This window comes from Branchiostoma lanceolatum, chromosome 16, assembly GCF_035083965.1.
Source record: "Branchiostoma lanceolatum isolate klBraLanc5 chromosome 16, klBraLanc5.hap2, whole genome shotgun sequence".
Taxonomy (NCBI): Eukaryota; Metazoa; Chordata; class Leptocardii; order Amphioxiformes; family Branchiostomatidae; genus Branchiostoma; species Branchiostoma lanceolatum.
The window spans coordinates 833,671-850,999 of NC_089737.1; the positions used below are offsets into that span (position 1 = coordinate 833,671).

The 17,329-nt window shown below is 40.7% G+C and overlaps 1 protein-coding gene across 1 annotated transcript in view; it reads left to right on the forward strand.

The window, feature by feature from the left end:
- The first annotated feature begins 2,678 nt into the window (after nt 1-2,678).
- The window catches only part of LOC136421363 (sodium channel protein type 4 subunit alpha-like), a 77,981-nt gene continuing 63,330 nt past the window's right edge, over nt 2,679-17,329 (forward strand). The window contains exon 1 of the mRNA XM_066408608.1: nt 2,679-3,212. The gene's annotated coding sequence lies outside the window, so the exon portion shown is untranslated. The remainder of the gene's footprint in view (nt 3,213-17,329) is intronic.

A 17,329-nucleotide genomic window follows, 5' to 3' on the forward strand; every position in this document is an offset into this window, starting at 1 on the left:
TAACTCATCTAAGTGGTAAATGATTGGACTGTCAATATTGCGACATGTGTATGCTAGTTAAAGGTGTACATGACCATGCATAGATTATGTACATTTGGGAGTCATTTGTATGATTAGAATATTTCATAGAGATATGAGGTTGTTTCAAATTTTTGTGTTTCCATGCAGAATTGTCCTAAAGCAGATATAGATATCCCAGCAAACAGCTTAACGTCTGTTGTTGACAATGACCGATTTCGTGTGCGTCCTTCTGCTAGAAGTACTGTTTACAAAACATATTCTTAGGAACTTTTCCATTATGTCTCCATTATCTCTTTTTTATTAGATATCTTGTTCGAGATTCTTACAGCACCTGTATGTATGGCTTGCTTTGTCTTTGTTTCATGCTTATGGATGTAGATACACGGGCGATCACGCGTCTGCAGGTGCACTCCCATGCCCCGCTCCGTCTCGCAGTGCGTGCTACCTGGTCTCCCTGGTGACCAGATCAAACTATGCACAGGTGTCTCGGCGGAACGTGGCAGGTGGGCAAGCCGATGTAACCATGGTTACCATTTTGTTGTAGTAATGCAGCCGTCCTTCCAGATTACAATTACAGTTTGTGATATATGACCTAGGATGGCGCTGAATGGGCTTTAAACGGCTGATTACGTGTGACGGGCCCATTCTGTCCACCTACATACGTCAGCAGAGTTCTGAGAACACCGTTTCCTAATATGGCATGAGATATCATTATGCGGCCTGGGTAGTCATTACAGTATTACAGCGAGTTAATAACTCCATTACGCCCTGTTGTATTTCCACAGCAACTCATGCTGTACACAATCGGATCAACAATGTTTGAATGAACGCGCGTCGTTCAGCTTGCTGCTCCCGCTACATTCTTCCTCTTCAGCGGATGTGATTTCAAGCGGCTTGCGAACACGCGTCAGGCTTTAACTTATGCAAATGGACCAAAAAAGGATGTCCTCCAAGGTATGACGCTGATTTGTTCTGACATTATTCCCTGTCTGGTTCCCCAAAGCTTCACCTCATGGTTATTCTGGTGAAGCCCTTTTCCGGGCCTGCTCACGCCAGCAGACAGCTGTATATGTAATGACGGTACGTGGAACGCCGACAGTGCGCCACAGCGGCTGCTTTATGTGGGCAAATATTCCCCGACACGTTTAGGGAATTTAAAAACAATGAGAGTCCTGTGTTTTCGAAATGCTTGTATGCCTGGCGTTTCCCGGACTATTTTCTTTAGATGATTATTTCCACCGGGTAAAGTGGTAGGTAATTGTATACTTTGACACTCCACCTTCCTTCAGAGACAGGGGATACATACATATCTGACTATGTTTGTAGGATTAGATTTAGGTATGTAATACTTGAAATGTGATCCTCCTAACAAATTCATGTCTCATATTTTATCAATTTTTTTTATTAACATGATATAGTATCATCGTTGCTCCCCCTAACACGCTTACGGCAACCAGTCCATCAAACTAAACCCCACACAAGGATGGAAAATGTCGCAGACTGAAGTTTTGGAATGTCTCCCTGACACGCTAATATTCTCAGTAGGCGGGCAGTTGTTGTTTGACCGCATTTTCGCCATATCAATTCATCTCTCCTCGTAACGAACGGGACGGTACATTATGTCATGCGAACCGCTGTGTGACTACGGGGGACGGTACATTATGTCATGCGAACAGCTGTGTGACTTGACCGAGAACGGCAGGGTGTTTCACAACATTTTCTACAACACAACACTGTGGGTGAACACGACTGTGTCGTGTTTTGTACGTGCATGTTGTGTCAGCCAGCCACTCCAACAACACATAATGAAGAAGCTGTGTTGCGATGTTGATCAAGGCTGTCCCTTGGGATAAAAGATTGGATTCTGTTATATGCGCAACTGCCCTTCTGCTTCAAATGACCTTAACGAATTTGCAAATGAAACTAGCCATTTTTTCAAGCGAATGGAAGGTTAGAAAATGGAGAGGCGGAACTAACCAGTTGAGTTAAGTTGCCCCTTAGAGGAGCGTGTTTGTTATATTCACTGGAATATCAGCGTCTTTTCATTTTATTGATGAAATTACAACGGAGGCAACAGAACGTCCTGGAAAAAAGCAATTGTTCACATAATTGCATGACAATATTTATATATTAATATATTTCAAGACACCGAGACAACGTTATTCTTCATCGATGTAAGCCTATTTGCGGTTTTCCGAAGAAGTTGACCTTTATGTAATTATCCTTTCTATACACATTCTAGAAATGTTGAAATGCCACATGATACACAAACCGCCAGGGGCGTCAGTAAATTACCACTCCATCTTATCTGTGTGCTGAAGACTCAATCTCTTCTCTGCAAAACAATTTGATTGAATGGCACAGGTCCATTTCAGATATCGTATCAAACGCGTCTAAATATGAAAAGTCATTTAGCCAATGTAAACGGTATACATGTATCTGATACGACATTTTATACACGTGACTGCTGAATGGAGACTCGGGTGATCGTGCATAGACTGGCTTTGTTATGGAGTCAAACGGGGGAGGGACCAGTTCTGACATATCAACATGATTGATTGTTGTGATTTGTCAAGCCGCCCTTTTGTTTCATATCAGAGCGGACATTTTGTGTACACTAAAATCAAAATCGTCTCACTGTCATTGCCGTTACTATTCGTATGCATTATTGAGATGGGCAGAACTTGTCAACGGCGATTCAGCGCGAGTTCATTCAGGTCTCAATATTTAAATTTCGGGTGTCCTTTTCTGTCTTGAAGGGCAGGCTATCGGCCCTTCACACGTTGCAAAGCACGTTACTGGTACATTATGGTTGCGTAAGTCATTACGCATTCGAGAGGCGGAGGAAGCCGGTGTTTACGAGACGCTGATTAGCTAGTGCTCAAATATGACAGCGATGTGGCCAGCCATCTCCCAAGAGATCCTGAACCAAGAACTGGTTAGAACAGACATGGACTTTTGACACGGCAGGCCGCCTAAAACGCACGCTTTCTCATTGGCAGGATCCAATGTTGGAGACCTCGCATACATTACCGGGGTAATTTTTAGTCGTTCATACCTAGCATATCTGAACATGGGATGCATAGATAGCCTGGTATTCTGCATCTGATTCAACGGCTGGAGAAGAATGTTTTTGTTGAATGACTTGGTGCGGTTTGCAACAAACTACAGAATAGAGCTGTCACGACCTGGTGAGTTCATTATTCATATCTACTGTCGCTGTTTACAACAGAGATTCATATCTAACATCAAATTCATGCATTTAACTCGAACTGTTGATGGCTCTGTAGTGTGAGTAACCGCAAATCATGGACAAATCGTAAATGGTATCATTGTACTCGAATACCGATCGAAGAATTTTCTGTGTTTTCTGTAATATTTAGATTAAGGATAATCGTGACCAGCCTACAGTTGTGCCATTTTGGCTGAATACTTTGGTATGCGATCCATCTCTAAAGTCTTCTCATCCCTGCTGATTTGTTTTCATTCCAACGAGGTTTAGAAATTCCTTTCTCTACGTCAAAATACTTCCTTCATTAGAGCTACGTTCACGCTATCAGCAGGAATTATTTCTGGCCGTCGCAAGTCCGGTCACGTCATTATGCATTAATTCAACATATCTCATATCAGTCAACACATGGATTAGTGATGAAGGGGAGGGGGCGGCTTGAACTGCACATGTGGACGTATCATGTCCCCTTGCATGTTATGTTCGCCTACATACAATATGGCTGCCTGGCTTCAAGGATTCACAGTGTAAGCCGAGCCTGAGATTTGATCCGCAGGCTAGACGCACCATAAATAGGAAGTAAGCGGAGTTCACGTTTTTTCCGCTGCCAGGCCTGCTGAGTAATACTGAACCTTTTCAATCGACTCCTTTCTATCAAGCCCAGTCATACGTCGTCGTCGTCGTCTATTACATTTTGGGCTGCTAGTGAACATTGCGGTATGTTTGAAGGGATATTATGCGTTGCGCGCGATGTATGACCGAACACATGTGTGTCAATAAACAGCTCAGACTTGAGCGGCACGTCACTGACCTATGACCTCCATGGCCAACTGTCACAACATGGCCGACAAGTTGGATGCTGCATGCAGCGGAAAAAGCGCCTCCACTTTTATGATATATGTCTTAACCATAGTGATGCTGACATAGGGTAAAAATGCAGACAATCGACCAGGCTTTAGTTTGCAGTATTGGCACTTAGGCAATGGTGGTGACAAATGTTTCCATTTAAGCAGAAATTTATGACCTTTATCAATAAAACATTTTGGCTAAAGCCTGTTGCGTTTGGCAGTTTCAGAGACGTCTATTTGAAAGAAGGCTGCATTTCCTATTCATCAAAAAGGTACAACGTCACCTGCCTTTTATTGTTAAAGAGTAGGACCGACAATCAGTCAATGTCCTATTTCTGTCGTAATATTAAAAACCTTTACAAAACTCTGTCAAGGCTCTGTCGTCACACGTGTGGTGTGCTTAATGAATTCTGGCAGTCATCTATCATATGGCATTCTTGGCCATTGGATACCAACATCATATTATTTCACGTTTCTCCTTAACTACATGTAGTAACTATCTATATCAATGCCAAATTATGTGTTTATTGTAGTAGTGAAACGTACTGTAAGATTTACCATTATTCAGACTTGACGAACCGGTGAGCTTTGCTGTGTTTTACTGTTATTTGCATGGGGCATTATAAAGTTACAAATATTCCCCACCAAAACAGACAGGAAAGGGATCAGGAAACTCATGATATGGTAATGAGTTCTTTCACCATCGACATTTATGACTATCTACATCTTATAAAAACTACGTCTCCTGATTAGTATACATGCCTTGAAAAAATGGCACTAGATGTTTTAAAGTTTACTCTACCAAAAATCCTTTTTCTTATTTTTCTTTTTTTCTTATGTTGAGAAAGATTTTATTATACAAAGAAAAACAAGACCATTCAATAAGTTTTTGTATGTCAATTCTTACAGCTAGAATTTTCCTTTTTTTTCTTAAGTTAAGAAAATATTTCTGGCATAAGAATTTTCTAGAAAACTAAGAAAAATTTCTCAGTCTTACAATAAGATTTGTTTTTTGTTTGGTCAAATGTGGTGTTCTTACAGATTCCTTCCTTGAGATACTTTTTCTTAAACATTTGATTCTTCTAGAATAATTTTCTTGAACTTTCAAAAAAATTATTAGATGCAATTCTTATTTGTGCTTAAAACAGGGATTCTTGTATACAGAACAATATTCTTGGTGACAGATAACTTTCTTTGTAGAGGGAAAAACAAGAAAAACAATATTTTGGTAGTGGACCTATTCGATCTTAATCTTGTCGTCCCCGCAACAGTCTATACTTTTCCCACACAAATACATGGTTCACCTTGCACTCTACAACGTTATGTGTGTAACTTGATCAACAGCAGGCAAGGGATCAGGCAAGTCAGCCATGCCCGAGCTTTGGTGTCTCTACACATCTCGTGCGAATATTTAGCAAATCGGCAGGACCAATTGCCAAAGCAATCAACCCCAAAACGGTACATCAGTACATTAACACCCCCCCCCCCCCTCCCCTGCACAGTCTACAAACGCCGCGTGCCGCCCTTATTTTCATTTTCCAATTCTGCAAATACGTACAGAATCACTCTCACAAGATGGTGCATTGGGCAGTAAAAGTTATCACATACCCACATTGATAAATATCATGATAATCTGTAAGATCTGTTAGACCTATGAAATGTGTTATATGATGGGAGTGTATCGTGGCGTTTGTGCATTTTATACCATTCTTCTACTTTTGGATACTGGACATAACATATTGCTACGTTACAATATTGAGCAAAACTTTGGTTTCTTATTGCCCAACTTTTCCATTCTATATACAACTGATATGAAGCTTTCATAATTTAACATAGCTATCACCATTAGCTATAGTATAAGTATACATCGTACTGTTATATCATTTAATAGTTTTATTAAGTTTTTACAACATGTTTTATAGAATTTTGGTACGCCAATGACGTCGTAGACTGGGGAAGTTGGAAAATTGGTCAGGGCTAGACGCCCGTGATGACGGTAATGCAGATTATGGATATGATATAAGGTTGCATGCCTCTTTCTACGTCACGTATGGAATCCCCATCGTCTAACAGTAACTGATAGATATGAGCTTACAGAGATCAAAATAGTAAATAACCGATTCTTTATTCTGGATCTTCGGGCATTTCTATCATGCATAGTTCAGATAAAGCAACATGAAAGAAACTGAAAAGTTGAAAAATTAGGATCTGTCCAAATTTGAGCTACAGGTATGCTGGTAAGAGAGCCCTCGGATTGTGTAAAAGTTCCGTATAGAAGCAATCGTACCGAACCTAACCTTTTTTCACTGGATCAACCGCTGTCAAGGGACCTAAAAGTTTCAATCTGACATTCTGAATTCCAGGTAGTATTTCACACTTTGTTAGAAATATTGGCAATATTCTACAGATGATACAGGTGTGCCCCTCTAAAAGTAGGGGCTAATCCGGTTCTATTGTCAATCAATTGCAATAAGTGAAATACATATTGCCTATGAATTGGAACAACTATATCATTCTTTTTTGAATTTCACTGCTGGTCACTGAAGATTTCGATTCAGGAAAAGATTTACATAACAACGTGAAATTGTGGGAAGGATTGCTAAGAAGCTGTGTGAAGTGACAGAAAGTAAAGTTTTCTTCAAATTGACTGGAAGTTCTTCAATCTTATCATCGCATAATAAAGGAACGGCATGGTAGTGACTACAGACAGTCACCCTTGAAATGGAAAAAAAGTATCACGATCGATAAGTAGCGTAACACGACCAATAAGTAGTATAACACGACCCTAAGCACCAGAGATTTCATAACGATGAATCTTTTTTTTTACTTCTCGAAATACCACATTTTTTCATTCTGACTCTACAGCACTAACACGAGTTAGTCAGAGGCCATGCCAGAACAATCTCTACATCTAATACGAAGGCCTACCATTAGACAAAAGGCATCAGATTACAAACCTAAACTACATGTGTCAATCTCTAGAGGAAATTATTGTTTATTCATTAACTAGAGTTTGGAGTGACAGCAGGAGAAGAAGAAAAGGAATAAAAAGAACATGACAAAAAACAATATATTTCACCCAAACTGTAGTATGGGCGAAATACAATAAAGCTTTGAGGCGCTTAAACCACATTGCTATTCTACGATGCTACCTACGAGGATCAGGAGGATCCATAGATACATGTTTGGCTTATCCGGTTTACGAAGTGACCAACAAAGCAGATAGACATTTCTAGAAACGCGAGCCCCTTCAACTTTTGTGATACCCCCAGCGTTCCGATTGCTTGTGATCAGTGTTAGTTATTTCAATTACCCCGCCAAATTTTAGTCGCGCAAATGCGCAATGGGTCCCTGACGCCGCTGGGGGATTCCATGTCAGGGAATCAAGACAGACAAACAATTGGGTTTACTCCCTGGTGAAGAGAGCTTACAGCAAAAAAAAACATCAGAGCCCGACAAGCAATCAGACCCCAGCTGCTCAGTGACCAGGGGACTGTGAGCAGCTGGGGAAACAACTTCCGGCGGGGTCACGCAGGAGCCGTTGGTAAATTCAAGTTCTGAGCACTGAAAAACAAACTCCGCACACGTTCCCATGCCCGAAAACTATCCTGAGTCTGAGATACCAAAACCGAAACTTTCGCTGTAGTACCGTAACAATTTGATAGTTCTCCAATAATCAAACTTTGGTGACACCTACCCACGGCCACACGACAAATACTATAGCAATTTATCGATAGCTGTGTGCAGTATGGTGTTAAGCAAACATACAAACGTCTTGTCGAAGGTCATCTACGGCGACCTGCTGGTTTCTTGGTTTGTTTGTTGGTTGGTTGGTGGCTTTGTTTGTTTGTTTGATAGTTTGCTTGCTTACTTGTTTGTTTTGTTTGTTTGTTTGTTTGTTTGTTTGTTTGTTTGTTTGTTTGTTGGAATAAGTAATATTCCAAAACTATTTCACTCCAGTAGAGCGAGAGGACAGCCGGTAAGTAAACAATGCCATGCATTACGCAGGTTGCCTTTGAATTTCATTTTCTGCTGATCAGCTGCCTTACTAATTCATAAAGTAGATAATTATCCCTTAAATTTTGTGCATAAAGTAGTCAGTAGACCTTTAAACCACAAATTGTTACATGTCCTTGAGCAAACCATGGTTACAGCCTCATGTGTAAAGATACATGGCATCTCTGATGTAGGGCAGTTTTGTATCTACAGGACCCTATTTGGTACAGTTCAGAAACATGCCGTGACATTTAGATACCCAAAGGATTATTTTCACTTTTGCTTGATGGGCCATTGCCGGATATACGAGGGCTGTTCAATTTAGGTGTCCCCTGACCCACTTCCTGCCAATGTAGGAGGCTGCTTGCACTTGACAATAGTGTATGTCTATCTATTCATACAGTTTCTCCTTTACAGGTAGACAGGAATGAGGTGTGAGTTGAAATCAGACTTGTCATCAGCGCCCTGAAAATACAATTTTTTCACAGATAAAGTTCCATTGCTTAGTTTCGTTTCTCGTTAATAGAAAATTAGCGCACATAAGCCTTCAGTTAACAAATCATGTCTTCAAGTCCATAGTTTGAGAGTTCCGGCCTTATTTGTTGATCGAAGGTCACCAAAGTCAAAAATCGCCATAAAAAGACTCGGTCGTATTTTTCACTTGAAAGTCCACCTCATCACGTTGGACGGGGCTCGCGAACCTGCGAACATCGGCCGATCCCTAAAAATCACGCGATTATGGGAAATACCGGGCGTATTACTGCCGAAAATGCCATTAACAGCGCGCAGACCCCTGCTATGTGACAGGGGCATTAAGACCTGATTACTGCTCTTTTTTCAACTGGCTTCCCGATTGCACCCCACTGGACTCTAGGCAGATGCAAAATAGAAACTGTCGAGTGTTCAGAAATTGAAATAAACATATGGTTATATATATATATAAGCTATAGAGATATGTATATTGTACCTGTGTAGTTTCAACCCATTACAACGGGAAATTCATTGAACAGCTCTCGTAGGTCTGGAGGTAAGGATGATAAGTCCTACCAAACATTATGGAAGTTTTACCCTGCAGGGCTACGATGGGATGGGAATGTAGATGCATCCTTTCCTGCAGACCAACGGTGTGCGCAATTCCTCTCACATTCGATCTAATTTCTCGCACAGGCCTCGTCAATTTTTTCTATTTTTCTATCTTTTTTATCTTGAATAGTGTTACATGGCCATTTATTGGTTGAATGCGGCGTCCATGTTTTAAAGCATCTGTTGTTCTTACATTAGTTTCATCATGATAACCTTTGACGTATCATTGGACATAAATGACGCTGTGTCATCGTGACCTTTTAGGGCCTTCCAATGGGCATTTAAGTAACGCTGGTCGGGATAGCGCTATGAAATGTGATTTTATAAGAAAATGTTCATGTTATCTATTATCATTGTAACGTCAAACGTAACATTGAAGTAGCCTACCCAATTCTAATCGTCCTACACTATTTCACATCGCTGGCTAAACTTGTTCAGACGACTTGTTTGCATTATGCAAGCGGGTCAATTCATTGGCATGAATTATTAAGTAAATCCTTTTCAACGAAAATCACGTTATTTTCTAATGGTTGTGCATCTTAGATTTTATCAATGTATAATCAACAGCTCAAGACAACAAGTGTTATTACGGTGTTTGGCTTTATTGATGTATGATAATAATGATGTTGTGTTGTGTTGTGTTATATCACAGAAAGAGTTTTGAAAACAATTCTCAGAAATCCGTAATTCAGCAAATAAGCTGCGGGTGTTTTATATCTTTAAGAAACCTTTTATCATCATCGTCTGTTAGGGTTAGGGTTGGTAAAACAAAGCAGAACTAAGCTAAACTACTTGTCGATATGGAAATGCACCTTTAGAGGAAGAACCCTATGAAATGTCCCCTATGTAGGTGAATATTCGCAAAGTAGCGTGCTTTTATCTTTAAATGGGGGTTATTTATATTGTCTCAGCGATGTATCAATCGGCAGGGGGTGTCGGGCAATTACAATGCCCTTGGCCATCCTGTTATCCACATTTTCATTAAATCATTCTCTGGTTTACAATACCAGGTTGACTGACATTCAGAGCTAGTGTTAATTCACGTAGTTACCTAATATGGGGTGTGTTATCTGTAACATAGAATATATGGTCGCGGGTCAGCTTATGAGGAAGAGCTGCATACTGCAAGCTCCTTACCAAACTTCAAAACAACAAGTTTGTCATTTGTGTGACGCTTTTATATGGTATAGATGAGTAACAAGCATTGTATGCAGAAACTGCAATCGAGTCTGCCTCTCCAAGATTGGACTGTATAGCCACAGCAGACCCTGCGGACAACCCACAAAGTGACCAAGCTGCGACGCCATAGTCTTGCGAGACTGACGGCTGCCAACAATGCTATCTACATTTCACATTACAGATGTAGCGAGATGAGGAGCTTTAATATCTATTGACATTGCTGTAGTATATAGAAAGTGTGAGCCAGTCATCACGCTTGACGTATGAATCAGCCATTTACAAAAGCGGCGGGTGCTTCGTTGGTGGATCAGAATCACATTACCTTCGGATATACGGTTATGAGTTTGGTGACATAGACGTAGAGGCTGTGAGAACTGAAAGCAACAATACCTACGCGACTGAAATATTGACTTGAGCGAGTAGATGTTTAGAGATTTAGAGATTAACTAGACTTCAACGAACCCATATCCTCGCCAAAATGTAAATCTCAATTTTTACCTTTGCTGAGAATACAAACGGTCTAAAATAATGCCAAACATAGTCACTCATACATAACTCTGAAACAAAATCGGCCCCGCAGTTTAAAAAAGCCACTAGGGGCCCAAACCTACAAAAAGCTATGTATAACTCAAGAATCAAGACCATAGCATGCCCAAAACGCGAGATAGATGGTATGCTCTCATTGCGGTCCTATGTTATAACAGCTGATCATCTTCTCCATGCAAGGAACACAATTAATGTTGGTAGAGTTTTATCTTAGTAAAGAAAGCCGTCTGTATCAATATCGCCAGTATAACCGGTCTTCGGCGTAACACACCAGCTTCGTAGGCACGCACAGCAGCTGGCTATATCATACTGAATGACCCGTTACACCAAGGAGGTTAAATAATGATTAAACCTCCTCGATCACACGTACCTTTGCACATCTGATTACAAGCGTTGATTAAAGCTATCTAGTGAGGATGCTCCTACAATACTTGATGGCAAAGAGTTCCATTCTACGATCCTAGGTTGATAGCTCTCACTGGTACTGACTATTTCTGTTCTTTTCTAAGCTGGTATTAGTAGTTGATACGTCTGCCAGTTTATCACCTTCGCCAAGACGTTTATGTTTTCGGTGCCGTGTATAAGTGTGTGTGTGTGTGTGTGGTGTGTGTGTGTGTGTGTGTGTGTGGTGTGTGTGTGTGTGTGGTGTGTGTGTGTGTGTGTGTGTGGTGTGTGTGTGTGTGTGTGGTGTGTGTGTGTGGTGTGTGGTGTGTGGGTGGGTGTGTTTGTGTGTGGGTGTGGTGTGTGGGTGTGGGTGTGTGTGTGTGTGGTGTGTGTGTGTGTGTGTGTGTGCGTGTGTGTGTGGTGTGGTGTGTGTGTGTGTGTGGTGTGTGTGTGTGTGTGTGTGTGTGTGTTTGTGTGTGTGTGTGTGTGGTGTGTGTGTGTGTGTGTTTGTGTGTGTGTGTGTGTGTGTGTGTGTGTGTGTGTGGTGTGTGTGTGTGTGTGTGTGTGGTGTGTGTGTGTGTGTGTGGTGTGTGTGTGTGGTGTGTGGTGTGTGGGTGGGTGTGTTTGTGTGTGGGTGTGGTGTGTGGGTGTGGGTGTGTGTGTGTGTGGTGTGTGTGTGTGTGTGTGTGTGCGTGTGTGTGTGGTGTGGTGTGTGTGTGTGTGTGGTGTGTGTGTGTGTGTGTGTTTGTGTGTGTGTGTGTGTGTGGTGTGTGTGTGTGTGTGTTTGTGTGTGTGTGGTGTGTGTGTGTGTGTGTGTGTGTTTGTGTGAACACGACGAATCGAAATTGTCTGGGTGGATTGTCTTGATAGTCGGTTTGTGGAAAGGACTTAATGAGTAAATTTTTGTGGTCCCCATGTTAAGGTACTGCAGCTGAACCTCTTGTTTTGATATTTCGTGCTCTGGACATTATGCGGTCGTGATATTTGATAGGTAAATAGCTCTTGAGCTGCAGGAGTCGATTTTGCAGCAGAAAAATTCAAGACATGGTTGAAGGACCTTCATGTTTTTTGGTATACAGATAGCTAAAGTATAAGTATAGCTTGAGATGATTAGATGGTAATTATGCAAACCAGAATCTAAGTTGCATAATTGATGAGGACATTTTATAGACTCCGCTGTGTCCCATGATGGGACTATTCAAACATGTTGGGACATTGATAAATACAAAATGCAAATGAAGACCTAATTTGCATGATAAATGAGAGTATACTAAAAATTCCTATCAATAAATAACGGGAACTTAATTCTGATGGCATTTGGAAGTTACCAGTACATAAAGGCGAACATGGTTGATTATTGATTATGCAAATGGAGGGCTCATTTTCATAATTGGTTTAAAGATACTACATTAGCCTTCTTCGTTAAGACAAGTCTGTCATACTTTGGACAACTTCTGTCATCTAGATGGGGAAGATGATCAACTGATACAATCTATGCAAACGAGGTCATTTGCATAATCAATAATAAATACACCTGCAGTCGAAAAGCTTAAAATCATTTGGCGGAAGTATGAGGCCCTGGAACTTAACTTAGTTAGTTTGTACATCATGCATAGTCTGGAGATAGCATATAGATAGGATCATGGTATAACAATCGGAGTTGCAGATGTTATTTTCTATATGGGCACCCCACCTCAGTCCGGTTGTTGATGTAACACCAAGGTACTGATGGCTTTTTGGTATTGCTAGAGCCTGACAACAGGACTTGTAGGTGGTTACATTTGTTCGTCATGTGTATAATGTAGCATTTTCTGATCAAACTGCCGTTTGCTTTGCAACCTGTTGTCCGTCAATGATTTCTTCATGACGTGGCTGTTTGCATGATTCATCTCGAGGCTGGTGTGTTATGCCGATGGGCGGTTATAGCGGCTATACAGATACAGATGCAGATACAGGATAAACAGGCCAATGAAACATGTGGATTTTTGCTGGGGATCGATCTATCTCCCTAATGACAAACATTTGCATCTCTCTCTCTCTCTCTTTCTCTCTCTCTCTTTGATGAGTACGCATGCATCTTACGACTGTCAAGAAAATAATACAGGTGCGATTTCACTAGCTGACATTTTGGGGAACCAAGGTGGTATTTGGTCCGGCCCTGATGCTTTAGAGGGATTACGAAAATACCTTCTTATCACCAAAGTACCTTCATTCTGCCTTGATTTCTGTTGAACCGAGACAGGTTGCATCTGCTGTTGTTTTACTTGGGAACTGTCTGCTCATCGTGTCCTTTATCTCCTTTTTAAAGTCGCCTGACCAATTTTTCATGGGCATTACCTTAGTTCTTTCGTTTAAGGTTTTTGCACAGTCCCTAAGATTATTCTGTTGATGGCAGTTGATCAATTTGTGCGAATATATGCTTTTATCTTGGTTTTCTTGTTCTGTTTGAGTGCCATATCAATGTCCACCGGTACCATGTCGTATCCACTTATTCCCGAAACTATTGTGTTGTTTATTTTCTTTTTCAATTATGTTTGGGTTCTTAACTAAAACCAGGTAACAGAAATTAGTTCCTGAATCGTTTAGAATAACCGATTGTTATCCACTGAGTACAATAGCTTCTCTGCCTGCGCTGAGTGTTTTCCTGTTATCCTGTCATCCTACTTTATACCAGGAGTGTTAAAGTCTCAAAGGATGATCACATTGTCAGAGTTGATCTTATTTTCAGATTTGCCAAATTCATCCAGCTACTGGCCTGCTCCAATGGAGGTTTTTTATATGAACTGATCATTAGCGGTTCCTTCCTGCAAATTGAGTTTGTCTCCAACAATCAAATATTCACCAGCAAGAAATACATAAATTCATACGCCACCACCTGGGCCAGTTTCCCTGTCTTTTGTGGACTTAAGTGGTCTAGGTCCTGGGTTGATCTCGACATCTTAGCTTTGAAGCAAGATTATAATCAGTGACAATTTTTTACTAGCTATCATTGTGCATCTTTTATTTTCTCGTGATTGAAATGAGTCCCGTTTACCCCTCTGTGCTTGATATTGAAAGCAAACGTTGCCCGATCAGAACTGCAGTCAGTTCTTAAAGTACAAATATCGTAGTTTTTTCTCATAAATCATGCAAATGAGGCTCTGGTTTGTATGATTTAGGTCTAATGATGTTCCCCTTTATCTAACTTTCTAATGCCACAAGTATGAAACTCCCATCTTTTGCCACTAAGGAAATGATTATGCTATTCAGATCTTCATTTGCATAATTGATATCTATCTATTGATAAACATCTATCTCTTTCTTATTACTTTTGTCACATGTTTGAGAGTCATATCATGAACTGCAACAGATTTATAAGATTTCCTCATTAATCATGTGAATCAGACCTTACTTTGTATGATCATCATTGTAATTTGCAAATCACCACGTCTATCTCCATATAAAAAATGATGACGATCCCTCAGCCCCTTCTTGGGTAACACGTCGGCAGAACGTAATGTGTGTACGTTAATTAACCTGCTATTTAAACCTATCATATCTGCCCAATCTCCTTTGTTCTCCTTGGTGAACGTTGTATCGGAGTAACAGCCGTTGCATAAAATATGTCTTTGGACACAAGTAAATGAACCTATATACGAGATATTAACCTTAAATACGAGAACACGACCTTAAACGCTTACGTTTTGCCGACGTGCTTTCTTTGGTTATTCTCTTTCAAAGTCGGAACAAAACAGCTCATGAAGTACTAAACAAGTCCCAAGGGCGTCCAAACCTGCACCATTTACTTTCTGTTTCAAGAGCTATCCACAGCTTAAAAATTACGACTATGGCAGGTCCACAACACGAGATATCAAAACCGGAAGTTCCGCTGCAGTACCATAGAAAGCCCGAAGCCCATTTTCGAACTTTTCCCCGATCTTTACTCACCTACTAAATATCATCAGGATCCATCCACAGCTGTATTTCGTAATAGGACTCTCAGACATGTAATATATGTAACTTAGAAAGAGAAAAATATCGACAGACAACAATTATGCAAATGGTGACCTACCTGGCATAATCAATGAGAAAGTAATATAACTTCATACAGTAATAAACGATAAGTCTTGTGACATTTGAAAGCTAATCAAAGATAAACATTTTTATATAAAACCTGCAAATAAAGACCTAATTTACATAGATTTGTAGGGATGAGGCCCTGGAACTTAAGTTTGCATTGCAACATTTTAATAGTATTTTCTTCGCTACGAATATGCAACAATGCAAAAAGCGAGTCTGTATCTAACATTTTTCGCACGTTTCACCCAAGCATTTTTGGAGTCACAGTTGTAACAAGAGTTCCACGGCCTCATATCTTCACCAAATAATGCTGACCTTCACGGTCAACGTATCATACATGTTTCTCGGTGGTTAAGATCATGCTTAGCAGGAACCTTTGTTTACATAATCAGTGTGAAACTAACAATAAAACAATCAATTTACAAAACTCAATTTTTGGTTCAGGGATGCCTAGGGCATATGACACCAGACCCACTTTGAAATATTTGGCACACACTTTTTTCGAATCGTCAATTTTCCAGTTCTTCTTTTGCTATTTCCAACCCCAAATGTGATCATGTGAACAAAGGTTGCAGCCTGAACGCAGGGCGATAATTGTACATTGGTGCCCCGAGGGGCTAAAATCAGGCCATACAAAGCGAAATAGATTAAAGCGATCGAGTTCTTCAATCTCCGAGGACCTTTCCAACAATAGCAGGGTTCAATGCTTCTTACAAAACTCTCTGTATCCTCAGACGCGATAGGCTTACAATTTTTTTGTGTACATTCCTATATGTGTGATTGTTATTCAACTGATGTCATAAGTTTATCGCGTCTACCGTTGGCGACAAATTGCGCCCTAAGTTGACAATGTAAGTAGATAATAAAGGGTTAATGACCCGCCCAGAGAAACTATGTATTAAAGAAACTATGTATTATACAGGAATTTGTCTCTCTTATATGGGTCAGTTTGAATAGGCTGACGTTGAATAACGCTAATGACCCGCCTGTTCCTCGGTGTATTTGGTGTCATAACGCCTGGTCATGTGCTATAACCATCGAATAAAACCACCGAGTGAGCAAAGCACATGACCAGGCGTTATGACACCATATACACCGAGGAACAGGCGGGTCATTGACGTTATTATCACATGGCCTATTCAAACTGACCCATATAAGAGAGACAATTTCCTGTATAATACATAGTTTCTTTAATACTATACATGCAAAATCAATCCATCGTACATATGATCTTCATATGATGCAATGTAAACCAGCAGTAACTTGTCTTCTAGCCAACACGGTTATAAACAGACGAAGGGGTTGTTAGAACTTAGACGCTTAGCTGTGGTAAGAAAATCGTGCATGTTTACGTCCCATTTGCTTGTACTGTAGTTGTAGTTTCCCCGGATATCGATAATTTTTGCTCTAGCCGGAAAAAATTCCACAGAAGCGTACACATATCGGGCTGAGATCCTTGTAGGTAGAAACTTGTAAGAGTTTTGGCGATTTTGACCGTAATTTTTTCGTTGCCAACACATCGGTTTGGGGAGGTTTATACGTAGTACGTGACCTGGGCCCATGGGGAGGTGGGCGTTTGTTTTGAACAAGGCGCCATCACTTTTCCGGCAATAATTTTAATTTTCGCCGGGTAAAACCCCTCATGGGTGATTTCTTTGTCTGCCAAGATTAGCTTGGGGTATACGATATGATGAGTGGGGAGGGGGCTCGTGTTGGTCACACAGGTCAGCTTTCTGCAGCATGTTTATGAGCGTTTTCCCCAACTTCTGATGACCCGAAAACTGACTCTAAGTCGGCGTCTGACAGTTCCTCGACGAAAAACTGTGGGAAAAACTGTGGTACTCCGATCGGGTAATGGCCGACGCCTGAGAACGGTTCCACTCTCGGTAGAGGTGTGAAAAATAGTGTTTTTCGTCATTCCGTTTATAATTCACTTAAATTGAACTTTTTTTTATTTATTCACGTATTTTAAAAAGGGTTTTGT